Raw genomic sequence first — 15,367 nt, 5'->3', positions numbered from 1 at the left:
CTGAAAGGTGGAGTCAAGATTCTCGTCTCTTCCCTTGTCCTGGGGACCCTCAAACACCACCACAATCAGCGGCCGAGCGGGTTTGTGCAAGCCTCTCAGTAACCCTTGGCCAGTCCCGAGTCAGCAGAAACCGGGGGGGCAGCCCCGACACGGCCGAGAGCAGGGAGACACTCTCTGTGCCCCGAGGGTACTGAGGGCACCTGGGCTGGGGGGAGACACCCTCTGTGTGTGCCCCGAGGGTGCTGAGGGCACCTGGGCTGTGGGGAGACACTCTCTGTGTGTGCCCCGAGGGTGCTGAGGGCACCCGGGCTGGCAGGGAGACACTCTCTGTGTGTGCCCCGAGGGTGCTGAGGGCACCCGGGCTGGCAGGGAGACACTCTCTGTGTGTGCCCCGAGGGTGCTGAGGGCACCTGGGCTGGGGGGAGACACCCTCTGTGTGTGCCCCGAGGGTGCTGAGGGCACCTGGGCTGGCAGGGAGACACTCTCTGTGTGTGCCCCGAGGGTGCTGAGGGCACCTGGGCTGGCAGGGAGACACTCTCTGTGCCCCGAGGGTGCTGAGGGCACCTGGGCTGGTCGCCTTTGCAGCAGAAGAGACACCAGAGACAGCGGTAGAAGATAAAGGGCCGACTCTTAGCAGGGGTTAATCCAAGGTTTTATTAGGAGTCCCAAAGGAGCTCCTGCACCTCAGGGGGCCTCCTGCCGAGAGCCCCAGGGAGATGTGCCAAGGTCACATTTAAAGGGAGGTGGAAACCGACAGTAGATAACACCCTACCAACCAATTAAGTGACCCTAAGGGATGGGTACTGGGGGATGGACATATAGGACAGTGTATGGGGCAAGGCTTGGGGGGCTGACCCCTGGCCTCTGGCTCATCACTCGATGACTTGGACCGAAACTTCTGCATGGAGGGGATGGGAGGCTGAGTGATTGATAGAGAGCCAGGGTGGGGGTTCGGGGATGATCTCATCCCTGGAAAGGGAAAACACAGGTTAAGGGAGGGGGGTACAGTTTGGGATAAACCATTTGGGAAAAATATGGGGATACAAAACAAAATTACTTCAAAGTATTACAAAATATAAAAATGCACTACAGCAGGTTTGGGCAGTACCAAATAAAATAAAATAAAATGCTTTAAAAATAGAAAAATTAAAAATAAAAATTAAATAAAATTAAAATAACAAAATTAATTTAAATAAAGGAACAAGAAAATAAAAACTGTAAAGTGCCGTAAAAGTTCCGTAAAAGGTAGTGCCGTAATGGAAGACCCTCAAACACCACCACAAACACCAGCTTGAGTTGATCTAGGCAGCACCAAATAAAAAAAAAAAAAAGCTTTAAAAATGGAAAAATTAAAAATAAAAATTAAATAAAAATAAAATTTAAAAATTAAAAAAAACTTTAAAAATAGAATATTTTTTAAAAAATTAAATAAAAAAATAAAATTTAAAAAAAAAATAAAAACCTTGAAAAATAGAATAATGTAAAAAAAATAAATGAAAAATAATCTTAAAAAATAAAATAAAATGCTTTAAAAATAGAATAATTAAAACTAAAAATTAAATACAAAAAATAAAATTAAAAAATAAAATAAAAAGCTTTGAAAATAGAATAATTAAAAATAAAATTAAATGAAAAATAAAATTAGAAAAATAAAATTAAAAACTTGAAAAATTAAAAATAAAACTTAAATAAAAAATAAAATTATAAAAAAGATTAAAAGCTGTAAAATATAAAAATTAAAAATAAAAATTAAATAAAAAATAAAATTAAAAAAAATTAAAAACTTTTAAAAAAGGAAAAATTAAAAATAAAAAGTAATTAAAAATAAAATTAAAAAATAAAATAAAAAGCTATAAATTAGAACAATTTTTTAAAAATTAAATAAAAAATAAAATTTAAAAAATTAAATAAAAAAACTTAAAAAAAATTAAAAATAAAAATTGAATAAAAAATAAAATTTAAAAAATAAAATAAAAACCTTTAAAAATTATAAAAAATAATTTTTTTATTTAAATAAATTAAATAAAAATAAAATTAAAAAAAATAAAAAGCTTTAAAAATACAAAAATAAAAAAAGTAAATTAAAAAAATTTAAAAAAAACTTTAAAAAGAGAAAAATTAAAAATGAAAAAATTAAATTAAAAAAATATTAATTAAAAATAAATGAAAAACAAAATGAAAACTGTAAAGTGCTGTAAAATACCATAAAAGTTCCATAAAGGGTAGTGCCGTAAAGCGCAACTGCCGTAAAACTGCCGTAAAAGCGCGACTGTCGTAAAAGGTGCCGTAAAGCAGAACTGTCGTAAAAGGTGCCGTAAAGCGCGACTGTCGTAAAGGTGCCGTAAAGCGCGACTGTCGTAAAAGGTGCCGTAAAGCGCGGCTGCCGTAAAGCGCGACTGTCGCAAAAGGTGCCGTAAAGCGCGACTGTCGCAAAAGCTGCCGTAAAGCGCGACTGTCGCAAAAGCTGCCGTAAAGCAGGACTGTCGTAAAAGGTGCCGTAAAGCGCGACTGTCGTAAAAGGTGCCGTAAAGCGCGACTGTCGCAAAAGCTGCCGTAAAGCGCGACTGTCGCAAAAGCTGCCGTAAAGCAGAACTGTCGTAAAAGGTGCCGTAAAGCGCGACTGTCGCAAAAGGTGCCGTAAAGCGCGACTGTCGCAAAAGCTGCCGTAAAGCGCGACTGTCGCAAAAGCTGCCGTAAAGCAGGACTGTCGTAAAAGGTGCCGTAAAGCGCGGCTGTCGTAAAAGGTGCCGTAAAGCGCGACTGTCGCAAAAGCTGCCGTAAAGCGCGACTGTCGCAAAAGCTGCCGTAAAGCAGAACTGTCGTAAAAGGTGCCGTAAAGCGCGACTGTCGTAAAAGGTGCCGTAAAGCAGAACTGTCGTAAAAGGTGCCGTAAAGCGCGACTGTCGTAAAAGGTGCCGTAAAGCAGGACTGTCGCAAAAGGTGCCGTAAAGCAGAACTGTCGTAAAAGGTGCCGTAAAGCAGAACTGTCGTAAAAGGTGCCGTAAAGCGCGACTGTCGCAAAAGCTGCCGTAAAGCAGGACTGTCGCAAAAGGTGCCGTAAAGCAGAACTGTCGTAAAAGGTGCCGTAAAGCGCGACTGTCGTAAAAGGTGCCGTAAAGCAGAACTGTCGTAAAAGGTGCCGTAAAGCGCGACTGTCGTAAAAGGTGCCGTAAAGCAGGACTGTCGCAAAAGGTGCCGTAAAGCAGGACTGTCGTAAAAGGTGCCGTAAAGCGCGACTGTCGTAAAAGGTGCCGTAAAGCAGGACTGTCGTAAAAGGTGCCGTAAAGCGCGGCTGCCGTAAAGCGCGACTGTCGCAAAAGCTGCCGTAAAGCAGAACTGTCGTAAAAGGTGCCGTAAAGCAGGACTGTCGTAAAAGGTGCCGTAAAGCGCGGCTGCCGTAAAGCGCGACTGTCGCAAAAGCTGCCGTAAAGCAGAACTGTCGTAAAAGGTGCCGTAAAGCAGGACTGTCGTAAAAGGTGCCGTAAAGCGCGGCTGCCGTAAAGCAGAACTGTCGTAAAAGGAGCCGTAAAGCGCGACTGTCGTAAAAGGTGCCGTAAAGCAGGACTGTCGCAAAAGGTGCCGTAAAGCAGAACTGTCGTAAAAGGTGCCGTAAAGCGCGACTGTCGCAAAAGGAGCCGTAAAGCGCGACTGTCGCAAAAGGAGCCGTAAAGCGCGGCTGTCGTAAAAGGTGCCGTAAAGCGCGACTGTCGTAAAAGCTGCCGTAAAGCAGAACTGTCGTAAAAGGTGCCGTAAAGCGCGACTGTCGTAAAAGGTGCCGTAAAGCAGAACTGTCGTAAAAGGTGCCGTAAAGCGCGACTGTCGTAAAAGGTGCCGTAAAGCGCGGCTGCCGTAAAGCGCGACTGTCGCAAAAGCTGCCGTAAAGCAGGACTGTCGCAAAAGCTGCCGTAAAGCAGAACTGTCGTGAAAGGTGCCGTAAAGCAGGACTGTCGTAAAAGGCGCCGTGGAGCGCCACTGTCGTAAAGTGCCGTAAAGCGCGACTGTCGCAAAACTGCCGTTCAGCCGCCTTTCCAGAAATTATGGACACAGGTGTTTAAAGCACTTTTTAATAGTATTTCCCGCCGAGCCATGACTGCCGCAGCGCTGGTCCCAGCTTGCAGGGCGCTGCTTTGAGCTGTGTTTGCCGCACGGGGGGTGCCCGCAGCAGTCGCCCCGCCCCTCCTGCGGGCCCGCCCCTTGCCGCCGCGAGTCTCCAGTGGGACCCGCCCCTCACCTCCCCGTCGGACCCCGCAGTCCTGTCCGCCCCTGCTGCCCCGCCCCCTGCTCTCGCGGTTCCGGCACCCGCCCCCCCCGGCGCCTCCCGCCTTTGCCATCCCGTTAGTCCCTGCTGTCCCCGGTACCGCGGGCCCCGTCCCTCAACTCCGCTTTTACGGGCCCGCCCACCAGCGTTACCGCGGCCCCGCCCCCTCCGATTCCGCCGCTCCCCCCCCGTTACCCGCGAGTGCGGCCGCTCCTGCCGCCCCCCCCGGCCCCCCTCGCCCCCTTTGCCGACACAGCGGGGCCGGTGCTGGCCCAAGTCCCGCCGCTGCTGCTGCGGCTTTGCAGTTCCCTGCCGCTCCCGGCTCTGCAGTGCCGATCGCGCCTGGCGCGGCCGCGCGGCGTCCGCAGCGCCCCCTGTGCGCGTTGCCGCGGGAAGCTCTGCCCCCCCCCCGAACCTGCCGTTCAGGCGCGCGCCGCACACCCCGAGCTGCCCACGGGCCCCGCCGCAGCTCAGACGCCCACGCTGACCCCGCCCCTGCCGGCGTTTGGGCGCAATCCCCCGGTCCCGGCACGGCACCGCTTGCGCTGGGACCGGGACGCCCCAGCCACCCCGTGCCGGTGCCGCGCCGCTCCAGCGCAGCGCCCCCTCAGCGCCGCCCCTGCCCGCCGGGCCAGCAGGGACCCCGGCTCCCAGCGGCTGCACGCCGCAGTCCAGCCGCCGACAAACCGCCCGCAGCAGAATCCCGCCGCCTCCACGCTGCTCCTCCCGCCGCCCCGGGATCATCTCCCGCCTCCCGCCGCCCCGGGATCATCTCCCGCTGACGAGGCCGCCCGGCCGCCGCCCGTGGTCGCCGTCCCGCTCCTGCCGCCGCCGCTCCATGGCGCGCCGAGCCGCGCCTTCCCCCCCGCGGCCCCCCGCTTCAGAGCTGCTGGATGGCGCGGCTCCGCCGCCTCCTGCGACCGCGGCCGCCCCGGCGTTCCCTTCCATGACCGCGGCCACAGCCGCGCCTCCCGTTTCCGCAGCTCCGCCACCGGCCCCCCCACGCTGACGTAGGGACGTAACCCACACATGCACATTGCTACAACCCCCCCGCACCCCCACAACCCCGCGATATCACTCCGCGCCGCCTCATCCAACCACAGCGCTGCTTCCGGGATCAGCCGCACGCATGCGCAGTTCTATGCCGCGGCCCCGCCGCCACCCCCCACTGCTTTGGCCGCAGCTTTGGTACAGCCCGGTCCCGGTTCCGAGCCGCTGCGTGCCGCTGTCCGGCCACAGCCGGCATTCCTGTGCCGGGGAACGCCGTTTCCGCCGCCACCGGATCGATACACGGCACCACAGCAGGCGAAAACTGCATCGCCTTGCATGTATCCTTCCGCGTCTCCCCCTCTGCCGGATCTCTCTCGGCCGCATCACCGAGAGATCCCTCCGCAGCGCGGGAGCCGGCACAACCCCCACCTGGTGTGCCTCCGCGTTTTCGCCCTCCGCAACCCTAGCACCGAGTGGGACTGCTTTGTGTCACGATTCGTCCGCACAGCCACATCCCCGCACACAAACTGTGCGACGAGGAGGGGGAGGCTGGAATATGACAGCTGCTTTAATAAATACAGGACAGACAGAATTATTTTGCCCCTGCAAATTCCAACCCCCTGATCCCAACACAAAAGAATTTCGAAAAAGAACTGTTCCCAAATAGCTCCAAAGTCCCCCCCGTGTTTGGGACTGGTTTCTCAACCCAAAATTAAACACTAAACCCTGAAAATTCGACGGCATTAATCCCAAAATTAGAAAACTCACAATAATCTTTTGATAATTTTCACCTAACAGACTGGGATGAAGTCAGAGGCCAGATTTGCAAAGAAGAAAGTCTAAATCCTTTAGCTATGCCTGTGCTATTCAGCCAGCAAGCCGCTGGTCCTAGAACACAGGTTGCTATCCGGCCTCATGAGATAAAAGAATTGCAAAAAGCAATAAGGGACAGTGGTATCTGCTCCCCATATTTTAAACAAATGCTGAAAAGTACCCTGGAAGGACACACACCCACACCAAATGACTGTAAAAATCTTGCTGCTATAATTCTCACAGCCTCACAACATGTGCTATGGGAACTCAAATGGGAAAGACTGCTTACAGGGGTACTAGCCACCTTCGTACCCTTGTCATGTCTAAACTGACTGGTGACCCTCCTGATGATCAGAATGATAATCATGTGAATTTACCCAGAACAGCATTAGATGACATTAAAAAGATGGCTCGCAGAGCCTTTTTGCAAATTCAGCCTGCAGGAAGTTTTGAAAAAGCCTAAAATCTGATTAGCCAGGGCTTGTCTGAACCATTTACCACATTTGTGGACCGGGTAATCCAAGCAGCAGAAAGACAATGTGGCAATGATATAGCTCTTTCCCACAGCTTTGAGACCCTTCCCTCACCCTGTGCAAGAAACCCAAGGGTGAATACACAGAAAAGGAACTTTATTGCTGCTTGTACAATGTGCTGTAGGACATATCCTCAGGGAATTCTGCTGGAAATGTCACACAGCTGTGAAGAATTCAAGTAGATTTATATTAATCAAGATTAATGTAATCAAGAAGGAAATACTGCCTAATAAAAGATGAAACTGGACACCTGTTTGTATTCCAACTTGCAGTCATTAATTAATTACAGCTTAAATATCTGTCGTTTATTCAGCTCTGAGCTCTGTACAGACACTATCAACTATTTCTTTGCTCTCCATAAATTTTGTTCTTCTAAAATATTCTGCACCCTCAGTAACCGTGTTGTACATCATCACCAGGTAATGAATGCTGAAAGAAAATGTGAAATCATGGTTGAGAATGTTCCTGCACAAACAGCACCCTGCCAGGGTTGCCCCTCTGAAGTATTCAACATTCCTTCTAAGCATGTGAAAGGAAAATCAGATGTGAGAATATTTGCATCACAGAGTTAGACAAGTGTCCTGACCTCTGTGTTCAACAGTCCAGCAGGCAAAGAACAGCTTAGAAATGATGGCAAAGTGTTTGGAATTAAATATTCCACTGGAAGCTTTTCCTCAGAGTTCAGGCAGAGCTAAACTTTGAGCTTTTGTGATCTCAGAAGGTTTCATTTCCTTTTAAACCCCATCACTCCCATTAATATTTCCTATTTCACTTCGCTGTGCGCTCCCAGGTACTGAGGGAACCTAAACACAGGAACCAACTTCTGCAGCTGCTCTGGAAGCTGACACATCTCCAGGGAATTATTTTTCCTGCCTTTGAGCCCAGGTCATTGTCCTTCCCAGCTCTAGAGCTGGTGGAAGTGTGGCTCTGGCCCAAAGCCATCAAACCCAGGAATTTAATGAGTTATCCTTGTGCCCAAGTGAGGACAGTCCCCTTGGCTTGCAGGGGCAGATGTTCCACTCTAATGACAGCTAATCTAAAAGCCATTTCTTTCACCATCATGCCCCTGCAGAAGATTAACTGTTATCATTGTGCTGCTGCTGCATCCAGCAGTTTCCAATTTGCCAGGGCTCCGAGGAGCTGCTGTCACCAGAAATTGGATGTGGTACATGAAATGATCTCTGGCTCTGGAGCCTGCCTTAGGAGCCTTGGCTGCTTCCCTTGGATTTCAGCCACGCTGCTCTGGGCTGGGATCTGCTGCTTCACTCAGCCATTACTCAGTGGCACCTTAAGAAAAGCAGGTCATTATTTACAATCCAAAGCTGTGGGATTCAGGAGACTCCTTCCCCTCCTGCTCCTGCTGTGCATTTCAGGAATGACTTTTCCAGAGACTGCACCTGCCCACAGGTGTGTACACACAACCCTGAGCACAGGAGCAGTGGTTTCTTGGCTCCCAGAAGTGCCTGGAGGGCAGAAAACAAACACATCTGATATTGCTGATATTGCTGGTTGTAGCTCTCAGCAGCTGAGGATATCTGAGGGTGGGTGGGGAACAAATTTCCACCCCAAATGGGAGGCTGGAGAACATGAGCCAGTCCCAAAGATGTCAGCAGAGAGTGGAAACCACTCATGATCACAGTGATGCTGTTTTTAGTGCCTCACTCATGAACCAGCAATTGAGAAAAGTGAGAAAACAGCTCCTGTCCTGGCCCTCCCTGAAGTCACAGCCTGGTGCCACTGACCCTCTGGGTCCCACACCTCAATACAGGTGTGGAACCTTCACCTCTGAGGCGTGCAACCAGGTAATTTTCAATTAATTCACTTCCAAAGTCTACCTTGGGCACAACATGCATGGCCCCAAGACCTCCTGGGAACCTTGGCAAGCCTCCCTTGTGTCCCTGAGAGCCACTGGGGACATGTTCTGTGCCAGAGCAGCTGTGGTTTACGTGTGTCACCAGCCAAGTGATCATTTCTGTGTTTCTGTGTTCCCTGCACAGCCCCAAAGAGTCAGGAGTTGCAGAGAATGAACGAGAATAAGAATTTCCCCCTGGACTCTAAAGGAAATTAAGAGCAGTAGCTCATAATCAGTTTGCATGCCTCATTCCTGAACTGCATCAGTAAATGAGAAAATTTAGCTGTAACGCTGGGGGGGGATTGTAGGAGGGAGCAGGAGGATGTTAATGATTCCATTCCCCCCTGGTTTGCATTTTGTTATCCCCCTCATTTGTGCTCTCATCTCCAGGTGAGTGCTGCCACACCAAAAACCTCCTTGGGCTGACCCAGAGTGAGGGATCTGGAGTCCCCACAGAGCCCCAGCCTCAGATCCAGATCAGTAGTGGATGAAATGGAAAACTGACAGGGATTAGCATTTCCCCACTTGAAATGACCACCTGAGAGAGCTTCTTGATTGCCTGGAATGCTCAGGTGTGCTGTTAGAAGGCATCCCAGCACTGGTAATGTGCTCCATCTGTTCTCTGCGAGTCACATTCAAATCTGAAATTATTGGGAACACCTCTGAGTGCCTGTCACGGTGTAGGGTTTGTTCTCCCACTGTAGATTTGAACAATGGGAACAATTATACCTTGCCATGTGCTAATTTTTGCAGCCTTGCCAAGAGGATCTTTTGCAATGTTGTTTCTTTTCTTCTTGTGCATCGTTTGGCCATTCTTGATCAGCTTCCTGAAGTAAACAGGTAATTAATTAGCCATCTACAGAAATTGCCCTGTGTCCACAGCATTAATGTGCTTGGATGTTTTAATTGATTGCATTCTCAAATGGCTTGGATGGCTTAAATGCCAGCTAATGCAATCCAATTAAGACTCCTAATAAACCTGCCTGATGAACTGCAGGATAATCACACATCAAGCACAGATGTAGAGGAAAATGCCACGGAAGTGACAGTTCAGAATAGACTGTGTCGTTTGGAAAGATCCAAACCATTCTCAGCAGGGAAACTGGGAACATTCCCTCTGACTGGTGCTGGATTTGGGCCCCGGGACCTGATCCAACACAACTTTTAAGCACACGCTTACAGCAGTTCCTACGCACAAAACCTTTTACACAGAGTCATGGAACAGCCCCAGGCTGGAAGGGACACCAAAAGGTCACTTGAGCCAACCTCAGTGGGAAAGGGCTCCTGGATAAGATTATCCATCACCCTGCCCAGCCTGGGAAATCTTATAAAATTCCAGTGAGCTGGACCTTATCAGGTCCCTGGGCAGGCTCTTCCAGTGATTGATTATTCTCACTGGCAAAAAAAAAATAATTCTTTTATCAATATTAAATCAAGATTAAACTTTTCCCACTCCAACATCCTTTTGGCCCTCGTCTCCCACATGAAGAGAACAACTCAATAATCACCCTGAGGGAGCACAAATGTAAGGGAGATTTCAGGTGATATGGAGGGGGGAAGGCTCTTAAAAATATTATTCAAAGAAAATTAGCTGAGGCAGCAGGAAGTTAAATCAACTCCTACTGGGATAGGACGTGAACTTCCAGTAGTGCCCCACAAGTAACTCACTTGAAGATGGTGCAGTGTCTTTGTGGCAGCTCTGGAGGTCTTTCCTCAGCCCAAACAGAGATTAGGGATTTAATGGAGCAATCTGTGTGAAATTTTCTGCTCTGTTCTGCCAGACAAGACATAATAGCTCCTGTGGCATCAAATGTCTATTCATCTAATCTTGACTTTGATTCTCTGTGTGACTCCCTTTCATCTGTAAAATGGGGATAATTCTCTCTTTCAGATGCCTGTCAGTACCTCTTCGTTCCGAGTACATGGTGCTTTGAAGATGACATTATTTGTACATTTTCTATTATTGTCAAAGAGCTGCACGTTGTCCCAGCCCCTGTCCCTGTCCCCTGTCCCTGTCCCCAGCCCCTGTCCCTTGGAAACAGGAATCATCTCCTTGTCATTTTTAAAGGAACAGCTGAAACTTGCATGTGCTCTGTAACTGAAAATAATTTAAGGTAAAATATCTGAGATTTATTTTGTTTGGAATCTGTCTTCCTATACAGCAAAACAAGACCAAAAAAAAAAAACCTTTATGCCTTTCAAGTCATGTGCATGTAATTTTGAAGTGTTTTTTTTTCATTAAGAATATAATTGCAATACTGAAATAATTTCAGTAGTAAAATGGGGTGTGAAAATGAGACACCTGCACTCCAGAAGTCTTGAAAAACCTCTTGGGGAAAAAGGTAAAGCACCTCATGGAAAATAAGAACTTTCCTAAGAATTAATTACTGGAATAGAAGAGAATTCTCCAAATGCTGAGAAGCCAGGAAATCACCTTGTCCTCTTAAAGGCAGCCCTGCTACACAACCTAATTTCCAGTCTAGACATCAAACCAAGTGATTTCAGACGTGTTGGAAGGGGTTAAATCCCTGAGAAGTCTCAGAGCATTTAATTCATTGGGCACTGGGAGCCACCTGCGTGTGAGTGAGGGGGAGAGAGGGAGATTTGGGCACAGCACTTTGCAAGGACCATTCCTGGGGAGAGCCTCAGTGCTGGCAACATGAACAAACGTTTCTTTCCGACTGCCAGGAAACACAAACAGCCCAGTTCCACCCCACAAACCGCTCGAGGCACCTCTGCAGCTGAAAAACCTCCTCCACAACAGCCAGGTAAGGCACCTTCACCTTTTTACCTGCTTGTCTCACCTGCAGTGAATGCATCCAGAAACTCAGGGCAGGAGCTGCTGGACCTTTCCTGCATAACAACACTGATACCTGATCATTTTTAATTCTGGGGGATGCTCCAAGGATGCTCATCTCTAAAGGGAGAGTTTTGAAACATCACCCAAACTTCGAGGTTTTCCCAATTCTAAACTGTTTGGGCTGTGCCTCTACCTGGACTTATTTCCACCCCACACAGCTGGCAGCCAACCTGCTCCGAGGAGATATTTCAATGCTGAGCTTTATTTCTTTTCTGCTGGCTGACAGATGACAGGGTTCCGCTGGCTCTCAGAGACAAACCCGTTCTTTCTGAGCACAATGAGTTCCCCTCTGTGGGCAGCATCCCTGCCACAATAAATCACAGGCTACGTCCAGCCATTGTCCTGGAGCCAGGCATCTGCTGATTCACCAGGGAGAGGCTGCTGGGTTGGGCTTTTTTTTTTTGTTTTAATGTCACCCCTATAGCTTCAGATTTCCTTCTGGATTTAAGTGAAAAGTGTATCATAATCTCATTTGCTGGCATTTTGACTGGAATAATGGACACTGTTCTGGTTACTAAACTGACCATTTTACACGTGCATTATAAATCCTGGTGCAGGTCAGTTTTCCTGTTTAGATTAATTTATGCACACAGAAGAAATAGATCTTTGTGTATGTTTAAGCTGAACATTGAAACTCAGATGACACCAGGTAACAGCTCTCTCTCCAGACTCATGGTTCTTTATTGTACTAAAACCAAAAAAGGTAAAAAATAAAAGGGATTTTAAGCAGTCTTGGAGGAGTTTTGGAGCTGCTCCTCACACAGAGGAGCTGATAATTTCTAACCTGCACTTCACACACTACAGGTGATTCCAGATCTGGAATTGCACTTCCACTGGCACAGAACTGCCTCAAATAATTTATTTTTATTTTTTTTTATGCATAGGCAAAGGATACAGGGCAAACTACCAACCCTGACAGCCAGAGGGAAGAGAATTTCCCTCACATCTCAGGTAGATGTGGACATAGAAATATATATATTTATATAGATATCTATAAGGATGTACCAGATAGAGATGGAGACCTTGTTTCCATGGCAACAACTCTTAAGACAAATCCCACTAAAGATGCTGCCACGTCCTGCTTGGCTCAGATTGCTTTAGGACATGGAGTTGTTTTCACATTTCACATTTGGTGGAGCTGTTTAATTCCTGCAGGAGAGCCCCAGAGCTCCAGCTGGGAAATCACTGCTCTACTGCACATCCACTCCCTGGATTTCTGGGAGCAGCAACCACGGGATCATCTATTCAGGTGACCCAGAGCATTCAATCTCATTAATATTAACAATAAAAACGGTGCAAAAATTGGGCAGGCAACTAAAGCAGGTAATACATTCTCATATAATACTATCAGGTGCATATATATATATATATATATAATTTTAGGTTATATATTCTCATGTATTTTTATAAGCACAAAGTTTTTGAGGTTTACATCACTGGTGGCAAAACAAACACAGGCAGAGGGGGGGAAAAATACACAACTCATGACATTTTCCATCTTCAGAATCAATTCCTTCAGAAGGAGGAGTTGAAGGTCAACTTGACATTGTGGCAGCTATGACACAGCAACCAAACTTCTGAGCAAGGTAAAAATATCCTTGAAGAGCCTCATCCCAGCTCAGTGTCCCAGGTACAGCTGTAATTATTCCAGATTCTCCAGGGGAAATACGAAGACAAAAATATTCAAGTGCTGTCTCCCAGACAGGTGAAGCACCAGCTCAAATATTTGCTGTCCAGGGCTGGAGTCTCTTCCCTAAATTCCCCCCAGACTTGAGAATTTTTCCCAAGGAGAAAAGCACTGCATAAAGCCCCAGAGCTGCTCCCTCTCTGTGTTCAGGAGTTCTGTGCAGCTTGGGATGCCTCGTGCCTGAGGAAGCACTTTTGGTGTAAATATTCACATGTGGGGTCTCTGAGTTCCCGCTAAACACACCCCACAAAGAGGCTTGGCTGCTCAAGCCCCATCCCTGCAGGATCCAAGGGTAAAAATCCCTGATTTGAGGCTTTTTCCAAGCTGTAACCCTGCCCCACTTCGAGCTCTTTACACTTCCAATTTCCAGTAACAGGAGAACCTCCTCTGCAAAGTTCCAAAGTAAGCAAAAAGGGAAAAATCCTTTCAAAGTGGCCCAACCCAAACAGCAAATGCCTCATTGCTTCATCTGGTTTGTGTCTACATTGCTTTGGGGAGAGAGGATGTTTTCCAAGAACCGAAAACCCCCACAGTTCCTCAATCTCTGGAAGAAGAAACCCCCAGAGCAGTGTTCACCTTCCCAGGATTGCAAAGAGGGGATTAAGCTTTTTAAAAAAAGCTCTTTTGTAAAATGAAGGGCTGATAGATGGTGGGGTGGACCAGCAGATGAGAATTTCTGCAGGCACTGATTAAATGATGAATAATTTAATTGAATGTGAGATTTAGGGGAAAATAAATAACAGAGCAACCCCATTCCGCTTCCCAGCGTGGAGCTGCCTTTGCCACAGAGGCTCCAAGGTGAGGGTGAGACTGTCAGAAATCAAAGCAGCTCTGTCCCCTCTGAAGCAGTGACCAGAACAGGGACCTTGCTGCACTGCCAGGATGATGGATTGCTCCATCCCTGTGACCGCTCACAGTTGCTCAAGATAATCAAAATTAACGATGCTGCAAATAAGTCCTTTACAGTTGCTGGTGCTCCTCACACAGAAAACAAGGGGTTTCTTGAGTTTTGTTGGGTTGGTTGTTTGAGTTGGGTTGGGGTTTTTTTTATTTTTCACTTAGCACAGCAGAAGGAATAAAGGTCTTAGATTCTTGGCATCTTGGCGTCTCCAAAATGGGCAAAATAATACCCTGCAGTGTCTTATGGCCATGGTGTAAGAATAAATGCATTACATCAATGAGAAAATCTACATTAAATCTATGAGAATAGCTACATTAAATCTACAAAAAAACTACATTAAATCTATGTGAGAAACTACATTAAATCTATGAGAATAGCCACATTAAATCTACAAAATTAACAACATTAAATCTAAAAAAATGCCACATTAAATCTATGAGAAAAACTACATTAAATCTACAAAAATAGCTACATTAAATCTATGAGAATAACCACATTAAATCTACAAAATTAATGACATTAAATCTACAAAAATGCCACATTAAATCTATGAAAATAACCACATTAATTCTACAAAATTAATGACATTAAATCTACAAAAATGCCACATTAAATCTATGAAAATAACTACATTAAATCTACAAAAACCGTTACATTAAATCTACGAGAATAACCACATTAAATCTACAAAATTAACTACACTAAATCTACAAAAAATGCCAGTTAAATCTATGAGAATAGCCACATTAAATCTACAAAATTAACTATGTTAAATCTACAAAAATTGCCACATTAAGTCCTGTGAGGCACCTCCCTGTTGCAGTTTTATGTCAACCAGGTAGATCCTACTCAGAGCCAGCTTAGTTGTAAAGTAAGAGTAAAACTACTCAACAACAAGGAAGATTCCCATAAACCAATCTTTGTTAGCTGCAGAAATTTCTGCAAACAGAAACAAGAGATCACTTAAATCCTAATTAAACATATAGATTTGTCCTTAGCAGTGCCCCTGCCTTCTGCAGCTCTGTTTGCCATATGGACACCCAGGAGCATTTCCCATCCCTGGGTTCTCCCACTCCTCCTCAGCTGCTGGGATCAGAATTGCTGCCTTCACACTTGCCAGGAGCCCGAGTTAACCTGACTCTGGAGAGAAAAAAAAAAAATGAAAGGGAAGTTCTCCCAGGGGTTTTGAGGCACCATGGTGACTGGGAGAAGGAATTGGTGTTTATTGTTCCCCATTCTTGGAACGCTGGGTGTCCCAGCAAACAGCCTCAAAGGAGCCCCTGCTCTGCCCCCAGCAGCTCCTCCTGAGCTCACACACAAAACTCGGAGCGCAGAGGCACAGCCTGGCATTTCTGCCATGTGAAATCCTGCAGCGAGAGGAAAACACCCCCAGCCCCAGCCCCAGCCTGCTCCTCCCTCCTCCCGGGGCGAAACAGCAGGGTGAAACAAAACCCATGGGAAACCCACCCTGCC

Source organism: Molothrus ater, chromosome 23, assembly GCF_012460135.2.
Source record: "Molothrus ater isolate BHLD 08-10-18 breed brown headed cowbird chromosome 23, BPBGC_Mater_1.1, whole genome shotgun sequence".
Taxonomy (NCBI): Eukaryota; Metazoa; Chordata; class Aves; order Passeriformes; family Icteridae; genus Molothrus; species Molothrus ater.
The sequence above is the reverse complement of the archived record's forward strand: the minus strand, read 5'-3'. Positions refer to the sequence as shown.